The sequence below is a fragment of the Equus caballus genome, chromosome 2, assembly GCF_041296265.1.
Source record: "Equus caballus isolate H_3958 breed thoroughbred chromosome 2, TB-T2T, whole genome shotgun sequence".
Lineage (NCBI taxonomy): Eukaryota > Metazoa > Chordata > Mammalia > Perissodactyla > Equidae > Equus > Equus caballus.
In genome coordinates, this window is record NC_091685.1 from 105,550,425 (window position 1) to 105,576,226 (window position 25,802).

Consider the following 25,802-nt stretch of genomic DNA (forward strand, 5'->3'; position numbering starts at 1 on the left):
AAGTAGATTAACATATTTAATAATTAATATCAGGTGCTTTGCACTGTGCTAGGTGGTAGAGATGGAAGATGAACAAGTCTGACAAGATCCTCTCTCTAGTAACTTAATTCTGATGTACTTTCCTAAATCTGCACCTCAGCTCCCGCTTCTAAATAACTAAGCACTTTTCTAAATCTAAACGGTAAGAAAAATTTATTGATTTATTATAAAGACCAACTTGGCACTTCTCCGGGAAGTCCTGGAAATCTATCTACAGGTTTCTAGCCACAATGTGAAGGACCAGATTTGCATTTTAGAAAGATTATTCTAGTGAAAGTACATAGGAGATTAGCTAACAGATCTTTGTGATGGTTTGGCTGAGAGATGATACAGCCACAGGAAAGAGGAGGGTGTACTGATGTAAGAATGTGCCAAAGAGACGAACCGGTAGGGCTGGCTTCTATTTTAGATAGTGGGTGGCCAGTTTTATTATCAACCAAAATAGTGAACATTAAAGAAGGAGCTGGTTGGAGTGGAAACCATGGAAAAAAGTTTTTGCTAGCTTAATTTCACTTGGTTTTCATTTCAGCAAGCTGGGCAACTTGCTGTTTTCATGTTATGCATAATGGGAAATGAGATCCTTCAAATTCCAGTTCAGACATTACATCCTCCATGAAGCTAGCTCAACCCAAGAGAAGTTGAACTCTTCTCCCTCTTCTGAGTTTCTTGAATATTCCTTAATTACCAGCTCTCTCTCTACATCATATTACATCACGCATTTACCTGTCTCTACTACTGTGTGCTTCTTGAGATAAGGGCTGATGTTTCATCTACATGTGTTTATCCAGGAACAGCAAAATGCCAGGCACATAGCAGGCAACCTATAAAAAGTGTTGAATTGAATTTCTTAAGATAGCTTCCTACATATAAAAAGCTATGGCATTGTAAATGTTATCTTTACATAATCAGGTTTATTAGTGCTCTTGAAATAAGTACAGTAAGGTGTCAGTGGAAACATTTAAAAAAGATCTTTATGTAAGAGTTGAGAAATGTGTTTCAAGCTGTGGATCCATCAATTACTAGCTGTGAGACATTGCAAATAAATATATTATTGTAACTCTCTGAGTCAGATTTATATTCTTAAAAATAGATATAATGATACCTGCTTGTTCCATCAAACATTGTTGTGTGATTCAGATGAGACAACATCCTAAAGAGCAGTCTTCAAACCATAAAAGGATATAGGCATAAAAGTCATATATTATTTTAAGGAATAGTTTTTAAAATTATGTTTGTGATCTTTTTATACTATCTAAAAGATATGCAATATGGAAATATGTTATTGCAGTTTTAGTATATCTTTTACAATTAAAATATAGGAATAAGGAACTAAAATTCAAAGATCCTCTATCCTTCTGTTCTGCATTTCTTTAGTGAGTCAATCTTTTATCATTCAACCCTCTAAAATTTATGTATTTCTACAAAATAAATATTTTATCCTGAGCTGAATTGAGATTACAAACAATTAATTACCACTGAAATTTATACTTACAAATTATAAAAATAATAATTAAAACAACGCCTCTTGAAACAGTAGAATTCATTCTTTAACTGAGTTTGGCATAAAAAAAATTGTATGAAATGTTGAAAAAAAAGATGCTTGGCCAGAAATAAATAAAATAGAGGAGAAAATCAGTAGAAAACAAATCAAGAAAACTAAGAGTTCGTTTTTTGAAAAGACTAACAAATTGACAACTCTTTAGCTAAACCAACTGAATGAGAGAAAAGACTCAAAAAATAGAATCAGAAATGAAAGTGGAGACACGACAATTGATGCCACAGGAATAAACAGGACCCTAAGAGACTACTATGAACAATTACTCACCAACAAATTGGATAACCTAGAAGAAATGGATAAATCCCTAGAAACATAAAATATACCAAAATTATGAATTATGAACAAATAGAAAGACTGAACAGACCCATAATTAATAAAGAGATGGAATTAGCAAACAAATACATCCCAAAGAGGTCCAGAAAAAGTCCAGGACTTGATGGCTTCACCAGTGAATTCTACCAAACATTCAAGGAAGAATTAATGCTACTCCTTCTCAAATTTTTCCAAAAATTTGAGGAGGAGGGAACACATCCAAATTTATTTTATGAGGACAGCCTTATCCTGATACCAAAGCCAAAACACCACAAAAAAGAAAACTACAAGTCAATATCCCTGATAGATACAGATGCGAAATCCTCAATAAAATATTAGCAACCTGAATTCAGCAACATATTAAAAGGATCACGCACTATGACCAGGAGAAATTTATCCTTAGGATGCAAGGATATTTTAACACATGAAAAACAATTAATGTGATACCCCACATTAACAGAATGAAGGATAAATATCATATTATCATCTCGATTAGATACAGAAAAAGCATTTGGCAGAATTTAACACCCTTTCATCATAAAAACTCTCAACAAACTAGGAGTACAAGGAAATTATCTCAGCATAATGAAGGCCATATATGGAAAGCCCACAGCTGATATCACACTCAACAACAGTGTCAATCTGAAAGTTTCTCTTCTAAGATCAGCAACAAGGCAAGCATTCTCATTCTCATCATTTCTCTTCAATATAGTACTGGAAGTCCTAGTAAGAGTAATAAGGCAAGAAAAAGAAATAAAAGGCTCCAAATTGGAAAAGAAGAAGCAAAATTGTCCCTGTTTGCAAATAACACGATCTTATATAGAGAAAATTCTAAAGACTTCACCAAAAAAAAAAGACCAGATCTAATAAACTAATTAAGTAAAGTTGCAGGATACAAAAATCAGTGTTTCTCTACACTAACAACAAACTAATCAAAAGGAAATTATGAAGACAATCTGCCGGGGTCCTGCCCCGGCGGAGTCCAGGTTCCTGAGGGATGGACGGCGTCGGCGCGATGAGGGAGGGGGAAAATAAAGGGGACGTGAGACTTGGGTTGGTGTTAGCAAGTCCGACTTTACTGTGCACAAGCGTCGTTTATATATTTTTCAGGATTAGTACAGAAATAGTTTTACAAATATTCTCAGAGAGATAAGGAAGTAAAAAACGAGCACAAGAATATTTATTAGCATTCCATTCTATAGAGCATAAGGTTAATGATCGTCTTCTCCGCAATTAACTAGTGTTTGTTGTCTCTAAGCTAAAGGAGATAGGTACCTAGGCATCTGTTGTAATTCATGGTAAAGTTAAATCAAAGAGAGAAGGTCCAGGCCTCCGGACAGGGCAGCAGTCTGTCTGGTTACATCCTGGTGGAGCCATCCCTGCCTCCCTCAATCATTTACGTCATTAGTGTAGATGGTTAATGGGAACAAAAGGCGACTCCAGGGTGTCTTATCCCCAGGCTATCTGCATTCTCAGCGGGCAGTTAAACATCTTTACTTTTTCGCGCCCTTTAGGGGGTGGAAGCATTCCTTTGTCTTTTAGATTGTAGAGCTAACAGTCCCTTAAGTACACTGCCGGAGAAAGTATCACTTTGTTAGTAAAGTAAAGGGCTGAAAAGCTAAGCTAAACTATATATCTTCAAGAATAAAAAAGAGAGATAAGTATACACATAACCTTGATAGAAAGCATGCATATAATTCAGAAAATATCAGGGGTGTCGGCCGGCCATCCTTCACTGAGGGGCATTCTTGCACCCCTCGGCCCTTCTACTCACCAATTATTTATTATTTATTGCTTTTAGGAGAAAACCTCTATAACATTTTAACAGAAAGCAGAAGGTCAAGAATAATATATAGATACTTCTTGATCATCCAATTAACCAGCAAACTTAGAAGGACGATGCATATGTATATTTAGACAAAGAACTGGAGGGAGAAGGAAACATGAACCAGATGGAGGCCATAAACCTAATTCGACATCTTATCTGGGCAGGATTCCTTTCTGATTGTCTCAAATAGGACTGTGTGCTCCTCCAATAATTAACTGAAAAATATCTTGAAAGTTACCTGCAGGTGGTCACATTCTCTTACGATATCTAATTTTCCCAGGAGGTAGTGCCTCCCAAGCAGCCACCCAAAGGAGTGAAAACTGGAGGTTAAGAAAGGAAAAGGAATGAAGGGCAATTAGAAGCAGCACAGGTTTCAGAACTATGTGAGGGGCCGGCCGGTTATTCTTCACTAAGGGGCGACCCTGCACCCCTCAGCGTTAATTGGCTGGACCCTGTCAAACAGCCGATCAAATGATGCAGCCACGGCTCCCAGCAACAATCCTATTTAAAATATCACCAAAAAGAATACTTAGGAATAAACTTAACTAAGGAGGTAGAAGAATAGCACACTGAGAACTACAAAATATTGATGAAGGAAATTAAAGAAGACACAAAGAAATGGAAAAATATTCCATGTTCATGGATTGGAAGACTTAATATTGTTAAAATGTCCATACTACCCAAAGGAATCTATAGATTCAATGCCATTCCTATCAAAATTCCATTGGCATTTTTTACAGAAATAGGAAAAACAACAATAAAATTTATATAGAACCGCATAAGACCGCAAATAGCCAAAACAATCTTGAGAAAGAAGGAAAAAGCTGAAGGTCTCACACTTCCTGATTTCAAAATATTTTACAAAGCTAAGTAATCAAAATAGTATGATACTGTCATAAAAACAGACAAAGAGACCAATGCAACAGAATATAGAGCTCAGAAATAAACCCATTCATGTATGGTCAACTGATCTTTGACAAGGGTGACAAGAATGCACAAAGGAGAAAGGATAGTCTCTTCAAAAAATGGTGTTGAGAAAATTGGATATTTACATGCAAAGGAAGGAAATTAGACCCTTGTCTTACACCATACACAAAATTCAACTCAAAACAGATTTAATACTTAAATTTAAGACCTCTAACCTGATTTTAAAAAGATCTAAAGACTTGAATGACATTTCTTCAATGGAGACATACAAATGGCCAACAGCTATATGAAAACATACACAATGTCACTAATTGTCAGGAAAATGCATATCAAAACCACAATGAGATATCGCTACACAGGTGTTAGGATGATTACTATCAAAAAATCCAAAAGACGACAAGTGTTGGTGAAGATGTAGAAAAATCAGAACCCTTGTCACACTGTTGCTGGGAAAAGTAAAAGGGGTGCAGTCACTATGTTAAGGAGTATGGAGCTTCCTCAAAAATTAAAAATAGGACTACTACATGATGCTGTAATCCCCCTTTGTGGTATATATCCAAAATAATTGAAATCAGAATTTTAAAGGGATATCTGCACTTCTGTGTTCATCACAGCATTATTCACAATAGCCAAGATACGGAAACCACATAAATGTCCATCCACAGATGAATGGATAAACAAAATGTGTTATATACACACAATGTAATGTTACCCATCTCTGAAAAATAAGGAATTCTGAAACATGCAACAACATGGATGAACCTTGAAGACATTATGTTAAGTGAAATAAGCCAGTCACAGAAGGACAAATACTGCATGAATCCACTTATGTGAGTTATCTAAAATAGTCAAACTCATAGAATCAGAAAGTAGAATGGTAGATACCTCGGGCTGTGGAAAATTTGGAGTTGCTAATCAATGGAAAGAAAGTCTCGATTACACAAGATGAAAATAAGTTCCAAAAATCTGCTGTACAACATTGTGCCTATAGTTAGCAATACTGTATTATATACCTAAAAATGTGTTAAGAGGGCAAAATTCTTGTTGAGTATTCTTACCACAATAAAATTAAATTTTTAAAAGTTGCCTCATTGATTATTTAAATTGTGCCTTCAAAGATTTGGCATTTGTCAATTTCAGAGATCACGTACTTGATTCATTCCCTTAAACTAACTCAATGGGAGTATTAACATGATACCTTTTTAATTAAAGAACATTAATCCCTTTCATTAAATATAATAATGACTACTTGCAGTTATTGCTAAAGGCAACTACAAACGTTGTTTTTTGACTATGCGATGACTGTTCTGTAAATGAACATTTACTCATCTCTAAAAAAAAGAAATGTAGATTAAGTGTATAATCTTGCCTATTTCCTCTGACACTGTTGGATGAGTACAGTCAATTTGTCTTTGTGACCCCAGTGTTTCTACAGCTCTTGCTTACCATTCCGTGTTGTTGACATATGATTTCTATACAAATTTTAACGCTACCAGTTAGGCAGCTAGTAATGTAAAGACAATGGGCTTTGGATCTTGCCATGCTTATTATTGGCTACATGACCTCATCCAAGAGGAATGATTTCAAGCGCAAAATGTGGCACATAGGATCCTGCAATAAAAGTTGGCTAAATACGTGAAATGAAGATCTTCTTTCCTTCCTCCGCCCCTCCCTCTGTCCCTCTCTCCCTCCTTCTTGCTTTCCATCTTTCTTTCCCTCCTTGTTTCCCTCTTTTGGAGTTCTAGCCTTAGCTGAATAAATAAAAATTAACATTTTCTTTAAAAAAAAAAAGAAAAATATGCTCAGCAATTTCCAATCCTCACTGAAACAAGAACCCATTTGGATCCTTCATATTACATTTTTTACAAAATAATTGAATTTTATCATCAAAATATAAAATTGAAAGCTATTAGAAAATCTGATTAAAATAATGTTGTAGCATACTTGATTGCACTTGTTCATTACTTTTCTTTACATTTTTTCTTGTGTTACAAAATGAAATAGTCACAAGGCCTGCATATGAAAGCTGCAGTTAAAGGTCAAGGTTTCCTGAAAAACTTTCAGTAAACATTCTTAAGGTAATAAATTGCTCTTCCATTTCTTAGAGATTTAAAAGAACAGGTTTAGTGGAGAAATAACCATAGTGATGAATTCCCTTAGGAGACAAAGTGGTTTGAATTTGTTACAAAATTTGATTGAAAATAAGCTTCAAGAGATTATTTTTAACCTATAAATGCAAAGTTTCTAATTCCACTTTCATATCTCTAAGAAAAACTCTGCTAGATCATTGCTTTTACTTTTACAGTGTGCATAGGGTCCCCAAGTAATAATTTTTCAAACTATTTTTGATGTGGAAGATAAAATCCTGCCCTTGATATTAAAAAAAATATTATCAAGGCAGATAATGCTGCTCATCTAAATTGAAGGATTATCACTATTAAATTGAACATTTATATTTCTGTAGGAGATCTATAATCCCCAATTTTTGGAACAATGATTTTCATCTTTATTTGCCTGTCAAACATCTATGATTCAGATTAACTTGACAGCTTTATGAGACATGATAATGCTGTTCAATTGAATGGAACAGGGCAGGGATTTTTTTTCTACTGAGAACCCATGATAATATTACAAATATCATTGCAATATTTGGCTATCCCATTAATGATATTATTTTGTTCCTAGATGACTAGATTAAAACATTCTTCTATATGTATTAAAAATGATAATCTCCAATAATCAAATAAACTCTATCTTTAAATAACTCTTCCAATCCTTAGTTTTCATTTGGCCAGGGATATAAACTAGTCTTTTAGTTTACAACAGATTGCCAGAAAGTTTACATGCACCTGCTAAAAAGAAAGTCACATGGAAGTCTGAGCTGACAAGTTATGGCTGAATTGTGGAGTTGTGTCAAACCAAAAAGAAGCAAATTAGCCTACAAGGAAGCAGATTAGCCCAAATTAGGTAAAGATGTTGTTGTTGTTCTGTGATTTGAAGTGACATCAGCAATCTTTTCCAGGTGTTACTAATTCTCTTCCCAGTCACAAATTTTACTCACTTTAGGACAAGACAGAAGAGTCTAAAATAAGAATGGAATTTTTGGTTCCTTAAGTGTTTGTTAAAGATGTACAATTGTTTAAGAAAAGATTGGCTTTGCTTAGTGCTTTACCCTGAATTTGATGCAGGCTGTGCAGGAAGCTTCTTGGATACTGGGAAAGGCAGCCAGGACAGGGCAGGCGAGGCCAGGTCTTCGGCTGAGGAGCTGACATAACTCCAGGCATCACTTCATATTGGATAGAGGTAGGGGGTGACTCGGCCCTACGATGGCTACTATTCATCCTGAAAATTGTGCATCAGCTAGAGTTATGGACACAAAAGGAGAATGGGTATTGAGAGTCTGAAAGGGAAGGCAGGACTCTTGAGTGCAAATGGTGCCTCCTAAAGGGCCTTCGCAGTTCTAATGGGGAAAAAGACAGTGGGTGGGAGTGCAGGCTTTCAGAGAATGGTGGGATCACGGCTTCGTTTTACTTTTCTTCTCTTCCTCTTTCAGATACTAAGGCAGAGGCAGAGAGTTTAGGCTTGTTTAACAAAAATGAAAACCTGCCAGACAGCATATTGAGGTGCCTTGCCCAGGTAAGAGGACTGTTTCTAGAAAGTTAAGGTAACATTAAATTTTTTTGTTTTTGTTTTGTTTGCAAAAAGAGCCTACTTTAAGTTTACTTATTACTGTTATTGTTATCATATATATCATATGATATGCATATCCTATCATACTGTCCACATACTTTGAAATAATCCACAGGATATTTAGCAATGTATTTTAGAATAAATAAAATTTTTTATAGCTATTACTTTTCATTAAGGAAATTCGGAGCATTTTGAACCTATTTTGAGAAAATAGATAAAACCAGGAATGAGTGATTAAGGTTAGTGTGAGTGCAAGAAAAAAGGTAATCATTTTATGAATATATTTGGCAGATGTCCATTAATAATCTTAATTAATTAATAATAAAAGCTTTTATTATTTCAAAGTTTCCCCAATTAGATAAGAAGAATAAGTTTACACAAGGCAACTGCATCATTTATGAAATAGTGGCCCTGGTATTTTTAAGTCTCATTTGCCAATCAGTGGCATGTTAAATAAAATTTCATGAGGAAATGGTCTAATAAGGTGGCTAACATTGATAATGTATTGTCATTTTGGTCACATAAAGGCTTCGTAAAAACCTAGGATGAAAGAAGTGATAAGGTAATAGTTAATTAGCTTTAGTTTTCTATAATTCTAAACAACAACAACAATCTTGCTTACAAACTTTTATATATCCATTTTAAAAGAAAACATAGTAAGTTTAGAAATAATAGAAAGCAAGTAAAAATAAACAAATTCTCAAAAAAATAAACCTGGATTAGGGTAATAAATAAAGGACAAGTCTACCAGAGAAAACCCAAAATAAATGTAAATATTGGGTTACTAAGAAAATCCAATGAAAATAATTCCTATCCTGAGATACGACATTTTCTCTCAGATTGAAAAAGATTAAAAAGAACATTAATATCTGGGATTAATTGGCTATGAGAATATAAGAAGGTGTATTTCATTGGTAAATAAAACCTTACCAGAGGATAATTGGGCACTATGAATCAAAATATTTTTAAAACTTATCTACTTATTCTTTCTGCAACAATTCTAAGTATTTATCCTAACAAAGGAAAACCAGACGTTTTCCTTCCAGTTTTGTTTATGATAGAAAAAAAAGAAGCCAACAACAGAGGTTTGGCTAAAGAACTTACCGTACTTTTATTTAATACGCCCTTTGTGTTAAGATCTGGGCATACATCTATATGACAGATTATGGCCAGCTTAAAATAGTGATGTAAGTGAAAATGAAGATTACAAACCTTACGTATTGAGCAATACATACATACATCCACACATATGCACACACATGCATACACATAGATACAGCTACATATGTGTTAAAAGTGACTGTCTCCATGAGGGAGGATTCAAGATTATTTTCTTTTTCCTATGGCATTTCTGTGTTTTCTAGTTTTTTTGCAGAGTTCATTTATTACTGGTGAAATAAGGAAGGGAAGACTGAAGATAATTATAACTGCAATTGATAACGTACTGATTTTGGTATATAAATCAGACCAGCACCCACACCGTAGATAAGCAGTGTGTCTACTAGTTAAGGTTAGTGCCTCTGACTACCAGATGGCCTGGGTTCAAGTCCCAGTGCTACAAGTTACTAGCTGGGTAACTTAGCCAAGTTGCTTAAGTTCTCTGTTCCATGGTTTCCTTATCTATAAAACATATTACTAGTTCCTACCAGGTTTGGGAGGGCCAAGTGAGTTAATGTGCATGAAGTACGATGAACCATTACCTGGGTCACAGTAAACACTGCATGAGAGTTACCAGTTCTTCTCCCCACCTGAACACAGGCACCATGAAGGCAAATGTTTGTATCTATCTTGCTCACTGATGAATTCCCAGAACGTAGAACAGTACAGGTCAATAGTAGACAATAAATTCATGAGGAAGGAATATAGGCAGGAAGGACAAAGGGAAGAAGGGAGAGAAGGAAGGCTTCGCTCCTTTATTTATTTATTTACTTACTTATTTATTTTTGAAGAATATTGGCCCTGAGCTAACATCCGTGCCCATCTTCCTCCACTTTACATGTGGGACACCTGCCACAGCAGGGCTCGATAAGTGGTGCCGTGTCCTAGCCAGGGATTCCAACCAACAAACCCAGGGCCACTGAAGCTGAATGTGCAAACTTAACCATTATGCCACCAGCTGGTCCCCTCTCCTTTATTTTAATAAAAATTATAACTTACATGTAGTAACATGGCAGGAAGCTTAGTAATGCTGATGATTGTATACTTATTCAGGTGTATTTGAATGCCTTTTATCTAATTCAGCTTTTTTGTAAATTAAACAAGAAAAACATGGATTCTGTACCTTTTGGATAGCAGTCTCTATGATTCACTCCCTCATATACACTGGAGTAAATTTTCACCAATTGTTGACTTAATTTTGAACTTTCGACATTATTGACTAAATCTAGGTCCATATTTTCCCATTAACTTATATGGAGGTCTATTTATTTTAGAGAAGAAACGTTCTCACATAGACACTATGGGATAAAAAAATAACATGGGGTGTTCCCTAGACAGCAGAGTTTGAAAGGTATAAAATCGTTCATATTTTCCTTAAGGATATGTAAATGCTTTGAAAATGTCACAAAATGATTGTCTTTGCTGGAAAGGCCATTTTCATTATTGATGAACGTTGTAGTAGAATGTTATCAGGCTAGTCAGCCTGCTTTTATAGCACTGTCAAAAGAGATTAGTCATCAAATAACAATGACCCTTCAGAAGTCAACTGTGGACTTCCAGTTTCAAGATGACAAAGTAAAGATATTTCTGCATCCTTTTGTCAAAAATCACTTCTAAAACAAGAAGAACAAAACACAGAAACAGAAACTCTACCATTTGGTAAGAGAGGAGACATCTGTAACCCTGAATCATAATACATAAGAACTAGAAGTGGAAGGAAGTGTGAATAGAAAGGAGGAAAATCATACTCAAACATCAGTGCAAATACCAATGAGAGAACCCATTTGTCGCCACAGAACTCTAGAAAGACTCAGGATTATAATAGGCTGTCTGAGCTCAAGGCAATGTTGATGTTGGAGCTGTAAACAGGGAAGTCTTCTTTTTTCTTTTTTCCTTTTTAATGACTATAAAAGGAACAGTCAGACCCCCAAGTTCTCATTCCCAGCCTATTGTATCAGGCAACTACCCTGCCTGTCAGCACCCGAAGAAACTAGAGATTTATATTCTGGATCTAGACAGGGTCCAAACCAAAGGATGCCAGGCAGAGGAAAGTAGGAAAGTTAAATCTGTACTGAAAACTAGGAGTTTAAGTGCAATTCTTAAGTGAAACTACCAGTTATACTTAAGGGTGAAGCATCTACATAAATTATTTGGAATTATTTGCGTTGAATATTTGTCCATTCTATATTAATTTACTTTTTCAATTATTTGTTTATGTAACTATGGCCTCGTGAATATTTATTTTCTACTTTGGTTTATAATCCTGTACTACTTTACTTAATTTATCAAATTGTTCCAGTCTTGGCCATTGAGGGCTCTTTCAGTTGGTTTCTGTGTCTCTTTGACACACCCCCATCATTGTGGTGTGGTGGTGGTGGTGTTTTAGCACTTCTTTACGTTCTGTCACTGCAAGATGTTCCAAGCTTATCTTGAATATTCTCTGTCTCAGTCTTAGTGTCAGCCATTTTTCTAAGAAGTTTTATTTCCTTCTATTGGAGTAGTGAGTTATTTTACATTATTTCCTCTCTGGTGCTCTCTTTTCTTTATGTAGATCCTTGTTTCTGATTTATATCATTCCCTTCTGCCTAAAGAACTTCTTTTAACATTTCTTGCATGGCAGTTCTGCTGGTGATAAATTACCTCAGTTTTAGTTTGTCTGAGAAAGTCTTTATTTCTCCCTCACTTTTGAAGGGAAATTTCGTTGAATATTATAGATTGGAGGTTGTTTTTACTTCAACAAGCCTCTGGAAAAGTCTTTCTTCCTGGAAAGTAAGTCTTTATAATGGAGAAGGCTCTTTGTTATGGAGCATAATCACAAGGATTACTCTTTCCCCCCCTGCCAGAGACAGGAGGGGATCTTTCTCAGATCATCACTATGGGAACGTGGTGGGGTTCCTGGAGGTAAAGCTCCAAAAGTGTGGAGGCTCTTCATAATTATAGCTCACAGGGGTCTCCCACTGTCATGCTAATCTCCAGTTAGCCTCTAGCCATTTGTCAAAATTGTCATTTAAGTGTTCCTATCAATTTATGGCTCCAACATCTTCTCCAGGTAAGCTGATCTCATCTGGGACTCTCTGTGTTTGCCTGTCTCTCCAGATTTTGGGGTGATGATTTGCCCTGAAAGCTCAGTCGTCTCGTGGGTCCAAGAAAAGCCATTGATTTTCAGTTTGTTCAACTTTTTGTTGTTCTAAGGATAGGAGTGACAATTTTCCAGCTCCCTACATGTCAGAGCTAAAGCTTAAGTCTGGATGTAAAGTTTTAATGATAAAATGTTCAAAAATTAAATTTTAAAAATTGGCTTCAGAATCAAACAAACAAAATGTTCTGCTTCTTGATTTTGCAATTTTGTGATGTAAGTGATATGAAATTATATGCACCAAAAAAATGCTATCTGCTCTGAAAATTATTTACAAACCACTTCCAACTGTATTCATTTTTTCTACTCACATACCTCCTGAGGGATACAGACAGCTGCAATGCTGACTATCACATAGCCTTCATATTGGTCATTCCCAAAATATAGAGGAGGAGGAATTTTTAACTTTTAGCAAACTAAGCATAGAGAGAAATTGATGATAAACAAGCACCAATTGGCTGCTTTCAGTCATTTTCATATTAGCACTTTTAAAGAAAACATTTTATAAAAAATATTCCTAAAGCAAGTCTATAACTCTATCAAGGCTATTTTTTTAAAAATATATTTACAACTTTGGAATCACTATCTGGTGTTAATTATCTTATTGAAAGTGGAATAAAAAATGCTAACTTCATCATACAGGTTTTCATGTTGTATTGATTCTTTGAGTAGGAATGACACTAATTGATTAACTACTATATTTTTTCAACATATGATTATAAAAAGAATAAAAATTCCATAATGAAACCATGAATAATGTATACTTGGGACTTATAGTGAGGATAAATTCAGATATGATAATGACAAGAGATAATGGATTGCGTGCTGTGGGAACTTTTTTTCCATTTCCTCGTTCCTTGTCCTGTAAGTTACCCAATTAACGTCTAGAAAAACCCAGTAAAGATGATTCAGCAAGTTTATGTCTTTCAGCTTTTGTATACAAGAACATTTTATCCAAAAATAATTCTAGTCTAGTTAATATGTAACACGTTACCATATTTCTCCAGACTTAAAAATGCTCAGCCACAAGCATATACTAAATGTTTACCAGTGTTAAGAGTGACAAGGCCATGATAGTGTAGCACATTCCCTACCATAAGTGACCTAAAGTGCTTGGAATGCTCTCCTATCTCTGGACTTTTTTATTATTATTATTTTAACAACAAAAAAATCAATTTGGGAAATCTTATTTGAAAATTCAAAATGTTGGTCTCTTCTGAAATATCGGAAAATCAGACCACAGTAAGCCAGAAATTCTACATAGTAAAAATCACCTAGAGCCGAACACAGGTCCAGATCTACACACACCAGGATGAGCAATCAATAAAAGGGAGAGGTGTGGCTTTAATTTTTGAGCAGTTTCCTTTAGTGCAAAAGTTGTCTCCAGGGGTCTTTTAGTAATTCAAGTGTAACTTAAATTCACCTGTTTTTTATTGGAGACGGCTGAATGCACTGACCTAAACTGAAAGCAAGAGTTTCAGATGGATAATTTAAGTCTCTGGTTCTCAATGAAACTTGAGCACATGCTTTACAGAGTTATGTACTAGAAGACTCCAGTTTTCTTCTGAGAAATATTTTTTACTCCAAGCTTGCGTCATTCTCTTACCTTACCTGCCTGTCCTCTGAGGTCATTTGAATTCAGGATCCCTGCTTTGTAGTCAAACCAACCTAGGTTAGATCCCAGTTCTGCCACTTACAAGTTGCAAAACTTTGGGCAAATCAATCAACCTCTCTGAGCCTCAGTAGAAAAAATAATAATAACATAACAGTGTCTATCAGTCAGTGTACAGTCAAGAAAGCAGCACTACTATGAGACTTATGGAATAAATTCCTTACACGATGTTGGAGCTGGCTTGAGGGCAGGCTGGGTAAATGAACATCTGGAAGGAGGAGTTGGAGGATCAAAGAAAGTCATTAACTAGTCTGAAGCACTGAAAATGTGCAGAACTCTGAGCTTACTGGAAAATCCAAGCATCCAAGCCTGTTCAACCACCAGAACAGGACAATGAAGGAGTTTCTGGAGAGATCTATGAGAAGCCATGGCCTCTATATAGCAGCCACTGCCTCTTTGTGTCCATAGTCAGGTGTCTGGTCTGGATGTAGGACACTTTTGGCCATCAGGGCTATCTGTCCAGAAGCTAAGCTTGCTGCAGGAAAAAGGAACAACAAGCTGGAACTCACTGGGCACTCTGTTTCTGACCTGACAATATTTGACCACAGTAACTATTTGTGAGAAATAGCTACTTCCTGCACTTCCATCCTCCAAATCTCATCCAAGTTCCTCCTTCAGCCAACTCTAACCAAAAGCATACAGGAAGGGAGACACAGGGACAAGAGCCCCATAGAACAAGCCAGAACAAGAATCTACCTCATGGAGTTATGAAAATGATTAATATTTTCCAGTGTATATTATCTAGTTATCAGTTGTCTCTGAGAGTAATCCCATGCCAGATTTGAACAAAACCTCTACACCTCTTAGACTTAGTCCAAGGGCTACTATTATTCTAAAACAATGAGTGAACAGTGTAAATTGAACTAAAGATTTCATTGGTGAGAATTTACAATGAGGAATCTAAAGTACCTCATTTGAAGAAAAATCCCTACTAAATATCCCTTCACCATCACCAAATTTATTTTCCTCCCTTTGATTTCTTGCCCTCTTCTGCAGAACGTTTTGTGTCTTGGGCTCCTATCTTGCTCCATTTTTGGGTCTGTTCTGTGATTGTTAATATTATGTGTTAACTTGACCAAGACACAGAGTGCCCAGATATTTCACTAAACATTATTCTGGGTGTTTGTTTATTATTTCGAAGGTGTTTCAGGATGATGTTAGCATTTGAATAAGTACACTGAGTAAAGCAGGCCGTCCTTCCCAATGTGGGTGAGCATCATCCAAACCATTGAGGGCCTGAATAGAACAAAAAGGTGGGGGAAGGAAGAATTCACTCTTTCTGACTGTTGAGCTGGACATTGGTCTTTTTGTACACTCAGACTAGGACTCACACTATCAGATCCTCTAGTCCTGAGGCCCTCAGACTCCGACTGGGCCTTGCGCCATTGGCTCTGCAAACTTAATGGCTTAAAATAATACACAATTATCTCACAGCTTCCATGGGGCAGGAATCCAGGCATGGAGTAGATGGGTCCTCTGCTCAGGGTCTTCCAAGGTTGCAATCAAGGTGTTGGCTGGACTATGCTCTAACCTGGAGGCTTGAGTGGGAAAGAATCTGCTCCAAGCTCGTTCAGGTTGTTGGCAGAGTCATTTTCTGGCAGCAGTAGAACTCAGAGTGGCTTCCTTAACGACAGTCAACAGGAAAACACCTCTGAACACAGGGAGGGCCTGAGATCCTCTTTTAAGAGCTTTCAGTGGATTAAGTCAGACCCATCCAGGAGAATTTTTCTTTAGATTAACTCAAAAGCAACGGATTTGGGACATAAATTACATCTGAAAAAAAAATCTTTGCCATATAACGCAACCTAATCAAGGAAGTGATTACCATCACCTTTGCCAAATTTTATTGCCTAGAACAAGTCACAGGTTCACCTGTATTTGAGGACGAGATTACGCATGGGTGTGACTATTGCGGGAAGAGAGTCACCACAGAATGTCTCCTCCACTGAAGTGTTAAGTGATTTATCAGAGATCATGCTCAAACTCTTTGGCCCGCAAATTCTCTCTCTAAAAATATATATGAAAGAAAAGATTATTTATTATTATAGACTGAATGTTTGCGAGCCCCATTCATATGTTGAAACCCTACCCTTCTGCCCCCCATGTGATGGTATTAGGAGGTGGGACCATTGGGAGGTAATTAGGATCAGATGAGATCATGAGGGTAGATCTCTCATGAATCAGATTAGTGCCCTTATAAGAGTCATGAGAGAGCTTGCCTCTCCTTTCTGCTCTCCTTGTGAAGGTACGATAAATTGGCAGTCTGCAACCCAGAAGAGGGCTCTCACCAGAACTTGACCATGCTGGCACCCTGATCTTGGACTTCCAGACTTCAGAACTGTGAGTAAACTTCTGTTGTTTATAAGCCATCCAGTTTATACTATTTTGTTATAGCAATCCAAGCTAAGACATCTATGCATCAACACAGAGTATTAATCTCTTTACGATGTTGAAAATTGAAAGCAATATAAATATTCAAAAGTAAAGAATGGTTAAGTAAATTATGGTTTCTTCACAATGATATTTTATGACATCATTATTATATCATGTTTGAGGATTTATCCTACCACAGAAAAATGTTTAGATAGATTTCTAAGTAGAGAATAAAAGCAGAGTATAAAACAAAGTACAAAATATTTAACCATTTTACTTTATATACACACTAAAAAAATACCTCTTTGATTCTACCATTTGTACACGGTCTTTTCCTCTGCTGATGTGGTAATATAGAGAAGAGTGAAGAGACCAATCCCAGAGTCACCTGCCTCAGTTCCAACTCCAGGTCCACAACCTATTGGCCTGTGACAGTGGGCAGATTGTTTAACTTCATTCTGCCTCAGTTTCTTATCAATAAGTGGGGAATTGTTACAGGGTTGTTATGAGAATTAAGTGAGATAATGCAGGGAAACAGCACAGGTCTAACATGGAGAAAATAATGCTCAATTAATTTTAACTATTAATTCTCTAAGTCACCGAAAATATATGGAAGAATTTGGTTAGCAACACGGTTGATAGAACAATCTAAAATATCTGAGAGGAAAGTCTCATAGACAATTGGATTAGCAACATGGATGATAAAATAATCCAAAACATCTGAAACGAATGTCTCACAATTTTCTCAATAAAAACTCAATTTAACCAATCCATAATGAATATTATTGGCCTATCGTTTCCAACACAAAACAACAAATTGCCTAAATCATTACCTGGTATACTATGTTATAGAGAAAAAGTAAGTCTTAACCAATGACATGAAAGATTGATATGGGGAGTAATTAGTAATGGTAGGAAATAAACCGCACAAAATAAAACTGACACTATCTAAAAACCCCTAGTGAAAGGTAAATCAATAATTATCACCAATGACCGTGGATTAGGTAGCAATAATAATTTCAAAGGAACATTAACAATAGAAGGACCTGGAAGTAATTAATCTTGATATGGAGAAAAAACTGGGATTTGAATCCAAGTCCATTTCTTGACCCCATTATACTGTGCTACCTCCAAGAGAATAAAACAAATTAAAAGGATCATAATGGATAAATATTGATACTTTCATGACCTAAAATTGTCACCTTAAAGTAGAATATTAGCTGCTGAAAGGCAAGCAAAAGGAATAAAACAAAGCCTGGTACCCCACCTTGAGTAGGGGCCTGATAATGGGGTTACCCACTCATTTCCCAGCTGGGCATCAAGAGCTCCTTATTGGAGCTCTACAAGATGCATAGAATTAATGAAAAGATGGTAATGTTTTTCCTTCAACTGCAGAGTTATTAAATGGCCAAGTATAACTTCTGTAAAATAAAAAACCAGGACATAAAAGGAATTTGTTCTTACACTGATCTCAAAAATCGGTGAAAGTGTCATTAGGACAGAAAGGTGGACAACTTCTGAGAAAAAGCCAGCATTGGGACACAAAGAATTTAGGTACATCTTAAACTACTGGTAAAGTTCTCATCAGCACCAAAATTTCACATAAATCAGTTTAATGTTTCCTATTTCATAGATTCCTGTCTCTTTAAAACCTTAGAAATGTAATCATATTTTGGTTCAGAGTAGGTTTTGAGACTCTGTGATGGACTGAAATAATTCTGTTCATGAGCAACCTTTACAAATCCAATAACACAAATTATATTTCCCCATATAACCACAGAATTTCTCTTTTTCTCAATATTCTGCATCCAGTGAACTGCTTTGTTACCACCAATAGTGAATAACGTAAACATTTCTCTTTCTCCGTTTCTCTCCCCTTCCCTTCCCTTTCTCTCTCCTGTATTTTCTCCCTCTTCCTTCCCCTCCCTCACTGTCCTTCCCTCTCTCTGAAAATCCTTTTATCAGGTCACCAACTGATTTGAAGCTAGATACAAGTAACAGATATATATAAAATAAACACACAAATTATGTACATGTGTGACTTTCATATGCTTTCTGAATTTGGATGGAATTAAGAACATAATATGAAAATAGATGTGTGAGGAGGGGTAGTACCCTGGACTAGAGTCAGAATGCCCATTTTTCTGGCCCTCCATCTTTCAGGAATAGCTCTAAGGCTATAGCATCTATGCAGCTCTCTGTAAACCAATAGTATGAAACTAGAGGATATTTCCATCACTTAAAATTCTACGAGATAGTGTAAGCAGAGTATTAAAAATAGTAATATGGATTTAGACAAATAAAGTATAGTACTGAAATCTTTCTGGATGGAAAAACAATTGAGAACAGAGATAAAAATAGAAGGCTTTATGTAAAACCTACCAATTAAAACTGGATCCAAATATCTATCCTCTGGGAAGTTTTCCCAACATTCTCAATTGCACTTTTCCTTGATTTGTCTTTAACATTTTAGACATGTGCCTATTGTGGCACATAACGCATTGCTGTAATCATCTCTCACAAGTTGGCTTCCCCCACTGTACTGGAAGTATCTAAAAGCAGAACTGTTCTTCCGTATCCCTGCAGCGTCAGCACCTAGTAATGAACATGCAACATATAGTCAATCAGGGCTCCATTAATAAATGAATGAATTAATTATTTAGTCATGCTTAGCACAATAAATAGCTATCCAGGAACAAAATACATCAATCTCTCACCCATCCCCACTTTTTTTTCCTGAGAAAAGTAAACTAGGCTCTCAGTAGAATTTAACTTTCTTTACCCTGTTAAAACATGTATTTTAAGCACATATTCCTTTAACCAAAGGTTTATTTACATCTTATTTAAACTAATAAGAAATAAATCGTTACTCCTGAAATTTTTTCAGAATCAAATATTCCAGTTTTAACCAAGAAAAGATTTTATCTAACCTGGGAGCTCCTTTGCATACCTTACTATCTAAGAGATCATTTTCTACAACTTATTTATGAATATAGAAACCCCGAAGCAAGACATAATGAATCTTAAATTAATAAAAAATTATATACAATCCATGATAACCTTGGAAACAAATTTGGAGCCATTGTAGTCATATTAAATATAGCTATATACAAATATAGAATGTAGATTTAACAAATTTGGATTAATGAAAAAGAAAAATAGCAGACAATAAAAATAATCCTCTGCGTTTGTAAAATCCTTTATGCTTTATAAGGCACTACTGGTCCCTTAACTCTATCTTTACAAGAATTCAGTTTATTATTTCCATTTGCCGAGACATAAACTGGAGCCTCAGTAAATTACATGACTTGTTGGCGTTCCAGCAAATTATAGGTGGTAGGATTGACACTACAGCGAGGAGCTCCTGAGGCATAGTTCACTTTCCTTTGCTTCAAAAACCACAGCGCATCTTTGTTACATATAAGTTTGGTAAATAAATATATTTTAACTGTACATTCTATACATATTACTGTTAATAATACTCTTATTTTAGTAATTTCTCTGCAGAAATAATAGAATGCATAAATATTAAGTTCTTTAAGTGTAAGCCAATATAAGTAAAAAGCAGTATTATTAAAACTCCCAATAATATGGCATTTAAAAATTGATTTGTCTCGATTGATGGAGAATCCAATTTAGGTTAAATAACTGTGTTTATGAAATTACTTCAGGATTTATTGGCTATAGCAAGATAACCCATCAACTACAGTTGAGCTTGTAGGAATTTGAGTAGAAAAGTTAATTAACAATCCTTTTAAAACTGCCAAAAGCTGCTGCAAGTTCGCTCTGCATTCTACATACATAGCAACATGTGCTGGGTTTCAAAAAGAAAGTCATTTCCTAAAGCTGTTTACTTTCATGTCATTGAACTCATTATTAAAAATAAGTGAGCAGTATTGATTTGGATGGTTTAATAATTCAAAATGGTTAAAGGCAATAACAGCACTTCAACAGACAAATATTTCCTATTATTGTTTATTACCAACTTTAACTATAATGACTCAATTAATCCAGGCATGGTTTCCCAAAGTGAATTGAAATGCAATTATCAGACCAGTAAGATGCTAAAGTCAGTAACTTAAACCGCAGGCAGAAGATTTTTTAAGGTGATATAATCAATATTGCATTCAAGGTGGTATATGGTGGTGTTAATTTGCCACAGAAAATACAGAAGTTCCATTACCTTCTAAAGGTTAAAATAAAATATCTCAAAGTCTACTGATGTGATATTGGTTGCACTTTGAATAACTACTTTGCAGCATATATATGACTTTAAAAATAGCTTACATTTATATGCTTTGAATGAGGACATCTGCCACTGTTAGGTAAGAGAATATATGGCTAAGAAACCCTTGGACTTTAGTAATACTTAGGCAGTAGGAATATAAGTTGCCTTATCAACATACAAAAAATCTCTTGAGTTAGAGAAATATTTGTACATGATTCTTGTTCACAAATTCATTCATAGGCATCACACTTATTCTCTTATCAAATTCCCCTTCAAAATAGTAAACTATTGGCCCTAAAACCAAGTAATTTCTACATTTGCCCATCATAATTCTTTTTAAATTGAAGAAAATAGAAGAATATTAACATACCTTTGATAGAGAAAATCACGCTGTTCTCTTGGCATCTGTTTCAGTTGTGCCTCTTGGACGATGACTAGTATTCTCCATGAACCTTTACAATCCTCCAATTCAGAATTACTGATGTTTAAAAGAAGTGAAATGCACACAGTATACATCTCACTCAAGGATTGAGAATGTGATAAGGAACTACCTTGAGCCAAAGAAAGAATCTATTATTGGCTAATAGTGCACTGAGCTTTCTTTCCTTTTTTTTGTTTTTCAATATGAAAGCACTCTTACATCCAACCACAGAATAAGAATAACTACTAATTGGTTTTCTGCTTAAAGAGACTTATCCTTGGTTGGCAACGAAGGTAGCAAGAATAGTATTTTCTCCCACTCACAGCTTTAAAAATGAGAAGAAAATCTGATGTACTGAATGTAGATAAGACAATCTTTCAGATTCTATCAACTTGCTAAAGAAATATTCTTATTTTCCTTTAAATTCTGATTGGTATGGTGATGACCACTGTCTTCAAAGAAATATAATCAGCATCAATGCAAAAGAATGCTGAAATTAAAGCACTATTTTGTGAGTCTTTAGAAATTTTAAGAAATATTGTTAGAAGTTACATTTGTAAAAGATTAAATAATGGAAAGCTATATAAAGATAAGATTAATATTTCTACCCACGTATCCCCAATTCCAACCTCCTGAAATGACAATATGAAGAGCCTGGTGCATATACTTCCACCAAGTTCTCCAAGTGTGTGCAAACACACACTGACATACCTCAGTGGATGCCATGTTGCACCAATAGGATCCGCCTTAGGAATGAAGGACTTGCCGCAGCTGTTGGAAGTGCAGCTGCAAGATGGCTCTCAGGGGTCAGTTATCTTTTGCTTCAGCTGAAGAAAACTACCTCTTCAAAGCTCATGTTTCCTTGCAAGGACAGTCACCATCTAATGATTGCTCATCCCTGGGGTGAAAAGGCCGGGCTCCCTCATCCCAACTCAGAATAACTCTGAGGACCACGCCAGCCCCAAACACCCATGAGGTAGATGGAGACTCTTGTTGGTTCTTCATCACAGATCTCCTGCCTCTCCCTGGTACTGTTTCAGCCCCCTCCTTCCACGGGTGACGGGTGGGGATGTGAAGAGCACTCCCAACAAACATCCAGCTCACTGATCCCCATCGTGGAAGATTTACAGAGAGCTTTGAAATAATATTATACTGTTTCACAGGCAGGGTTAAGAGTCTTCAAACAGTTTATCGTTGATCCTCCATATCCACAGCTTTCACATCCGCAGATTCAACCAAGCGAAATGTGTGCTATGTTCTGTGGATGCAGAACCCGCAGATAGGAGGGCCAGCTAAGGAACTTGAGCATCCACTGGATTTGGTATCTGCGGGGGTCCTGGAACTAATCCCCTGCAGACACGGATCAGTGAGCTGGATGTTTGTTGGGACTAATTTTAATTATACATCCCTAGCCTTTTTGTTCCTTTTGTCTTGTATTTTACTGCTAAATATGCTGTAAACTTCACACTACCTTATTATTATTTTTGCTTTAAGTAGTCAATAGTCTTTTTTTTGGGTGAGGAAGATTGGCCCTCAGCTAACATCTGTTGCCAATCTTCTTCTTTTGTTTTTTTGTCTCCCCAAAGCCCCAGTACATAGTTGTATATCCTAATGGCAAGTTATTCTAGTTCTTCTATGTGGAATGCTGCCACAGCAAGGCTTGATGAGTGGTGTGTAGGTCTGCGCCCAGGATCTGAACCAGTGAACCCCAAGGAGCTGAAGCAGAGCACGCAAACTTAACCACCTAGCCACAGGGCCAGCCTCTAAGTCATTGATAGTCTTTTAAAAAAATATAATTACACACGTACACTCACACAGAGGGAGAGACAGAGAGAGGAAGTGGGAGTGAGAGAGAGAGACACACACACAATTTACAAAGGTAATAAAAATGTCTTTTACGTTGACCTACCCAGCTATTTTCTTGGTCTGATGTTCTTCACTCCTTGTTAGAGACCCAGAATCCCATCTGTATCATTCACTACTCTTTAGCCTAAAGAAATTCTTTTTACAGCATTTCTTATAGTCAGCTGATGAACACTCTCAGCTCTTGAGAATGTTTTAATTTTTCCTCCATTTTGAAGAATATTTTTGCCAAATCTAAAATTTAGATTGACAGCTTTTTCTTTCGGTATTCTAAGGGTATGGTTTCACTGTCACCTGGTCTTCATTCTTTATTATCATTTCCTTTCCATGAGTGGAGTGTGTCTTTTTTTCTCTGACTGCTTTTGAAGTTGCTTCCTTATTTATGGTTTTGAGCATCTTGATGTGTGCTTAGGTGTTTTTGTATTCTTATGATTGCTTCTATTTGCTCTGCTCAGGGTTTGCTGAGCTTCTATTGTTCTCCTAAGAGATTTATTTTTCCCCGTAAAGTCCAGCAATACACATGTTGGACTATTTCTTATTGCCTCATATATCTTGAATATTTTGTTTCTTTTTACTTCTTTTTTTCCTTCATATTTCAGTTTGTGTACCTTCTATTGGCCTGTCTGCTATTTCACTGATCCTTCCTTTGCTAAGTTCAGTATGCTCCTAAACACATTTAATAATTATTCCCTTTCTAAAATCATGTTTTGTTTTTTTTTATTTCTAGCCTTTCCATTTGGCTATTAGAAATTTCCATTTCCATTAGACTAAGTCTCTAGTAAAGTTTCTCTTTATGAAATTGTCCCACTTTTCCCTTTAGCATTTTTAGCGTTTTTATCACAATTAATTTAAATATCCCCGTCAGATAATTCTAATGTTTGGGCCATCTCTAAGTCTTCTTCTACTGACCATTACATTTCTTGACCTTGAGTCACATTCTTTCTTTCCTTCCTTCCTCCCTCCCTCCATTCCTCCATTCCTCTATACCTCCTTCTTTCTTTCTTTCTCTTTCTTTCCTTCCTTCCTTCTCTCTCTCTTTGTTTCTGTTTATTTCTTCCTTTCTTCCATCCTTCCTTCCATCCCTCCTTCCTTTCTCAAGGAAACATAGCTCTAAACAATAATTGCTGTTACTAGATCAGGCTTATAACGAATTGTTCAAAATGTGCAAAGAAAGTTGTTTATATTTATACCATATTGCAAGCTATTATTTGGTAGAGATTTTACAGAAATGTATCCTGTGTTAGAACAAATTTAAAAATTAATGAAAACACCTGACCTAAGTATAATATATTTGGAAATATGAAGGTACTGCCTCGTGTGTCTATCTATACATAATGATCACTTATCCAAAGGATATAATTTACACCAAGACCAGACAATCAAAGATCTGAAGGAGCCAATTCTTTTGAGTTAATTTAAATTCATTAAGCCAAAAATAATCTTGTCAATCAAATTTGCTAGCAACTCTAGGCATATCATATCAGAAACCATCCTTTCCTTTTTAGTGTGAAAGTTAGCAAGGACTTCAGAAATCACTGTGAAACACACTGTTAAAGTGATAAAATCTCTGCACACTGACAAAAGGCATCTCTTGCTTACTCCCATTAGTGAGAACGTATGGTAATGCCCTTACACCAATCTGACACTCTAATCATAAGAAGTTCTGTGCTCAAAGTGTTAGTCTTTGTCTTATAACCAGGGATATACAAAAATATGCCAGTTGAAATTTTGTCCATTATTTTTCACTATCACAAATTATGAGGTAAATGTATTTCAGAATTTGGTAATGATTCCTTAGCCCATTCATATGCCTCCTTGAAGTACCTGATGATATAATTCAGTTCATATCTGATGATATCTCCTACATCATCTTGATGGATTTCCCCTGATGGTGACTTGTTCATTTGCCATGTTTTTTTCCTATGTATTATTCATGTACAAACCTGTTTTGGCTTTATACTAAGATTTTGCCTCATCTTTCCTTTTCATTCCAAAGGCACTGAAGAATTCTACAAATTGAAAGTTCTGGATTCAGTTTATTAGATATCCCAGAAAATGCTCAATAGAAGGAAAAAAGAATTAGAAAAATGTTTTATTTTCCCTCTTCTTTTTACAGATTTTTAGATGCAAGATGTATATGGGGAATTAAGTTAAATTCCCGTTGCCAGCCTGCTGTATGTAATATTGCAATGACTAGAGGTGAGGCAAGTCAGCACAGCCATTCCTGCCATATACACCCAAGGAATCCAAACCCTCCTCAGTGCCTCTCTTAAATGTTTCCTTTTCTTTAACAGTTTCTAAAATTTCCAGTGTGACAAGCTTCTGTACCTAAAAAAGACACAATGTTATTTAATCGTAAGAGATATGTCAAATGTTAATCACAAAAGATTTGGGAATTATAATTACCTAAGGGTTACATTTTGTAAAAATTTATCCTTGTATTCTCACACTCATATCTTTGATGTTCCCATCAGGTCCAAGAAGGAAACATATCATGTCATCAAGCTGTGTCACACTATTGTTTTATGAACAAGATTGAAACACCATTATCGTTTCCTGGATTATCTCAATTAGACTTTAGGTTTGAAGGGATGAGA

At 35.8% G+C, this 25,802-nt stretch overlaps 1 long non-coding RNA gene across 1 annotated transcript in view; it reads right to left on the reverse strand.

Moving 5' to 3' along the window:
• Positions 1-21,547, reverse strand: part of LOC138922535 (uncharacterized) — a 46,556-nt gene extending 25,009 nt beyond the window's left edge. The window contains exons 1-2 of the long non-coding RNA XR_011435655.1: positions 21,292-21,547; positions 19,076-19,288 (exon numbers count right to left, since the gene is read on the reverse strand). This is a non-coding gene — a long non-coding RNA (uncharacterized lncRNA). The remainder of the gene's footprint in view (positions 1-19,075; positions 19,289-21,291) is intronic.
• Positions 21,548-25,802: the final 4,255 nt, after the last annotated feature.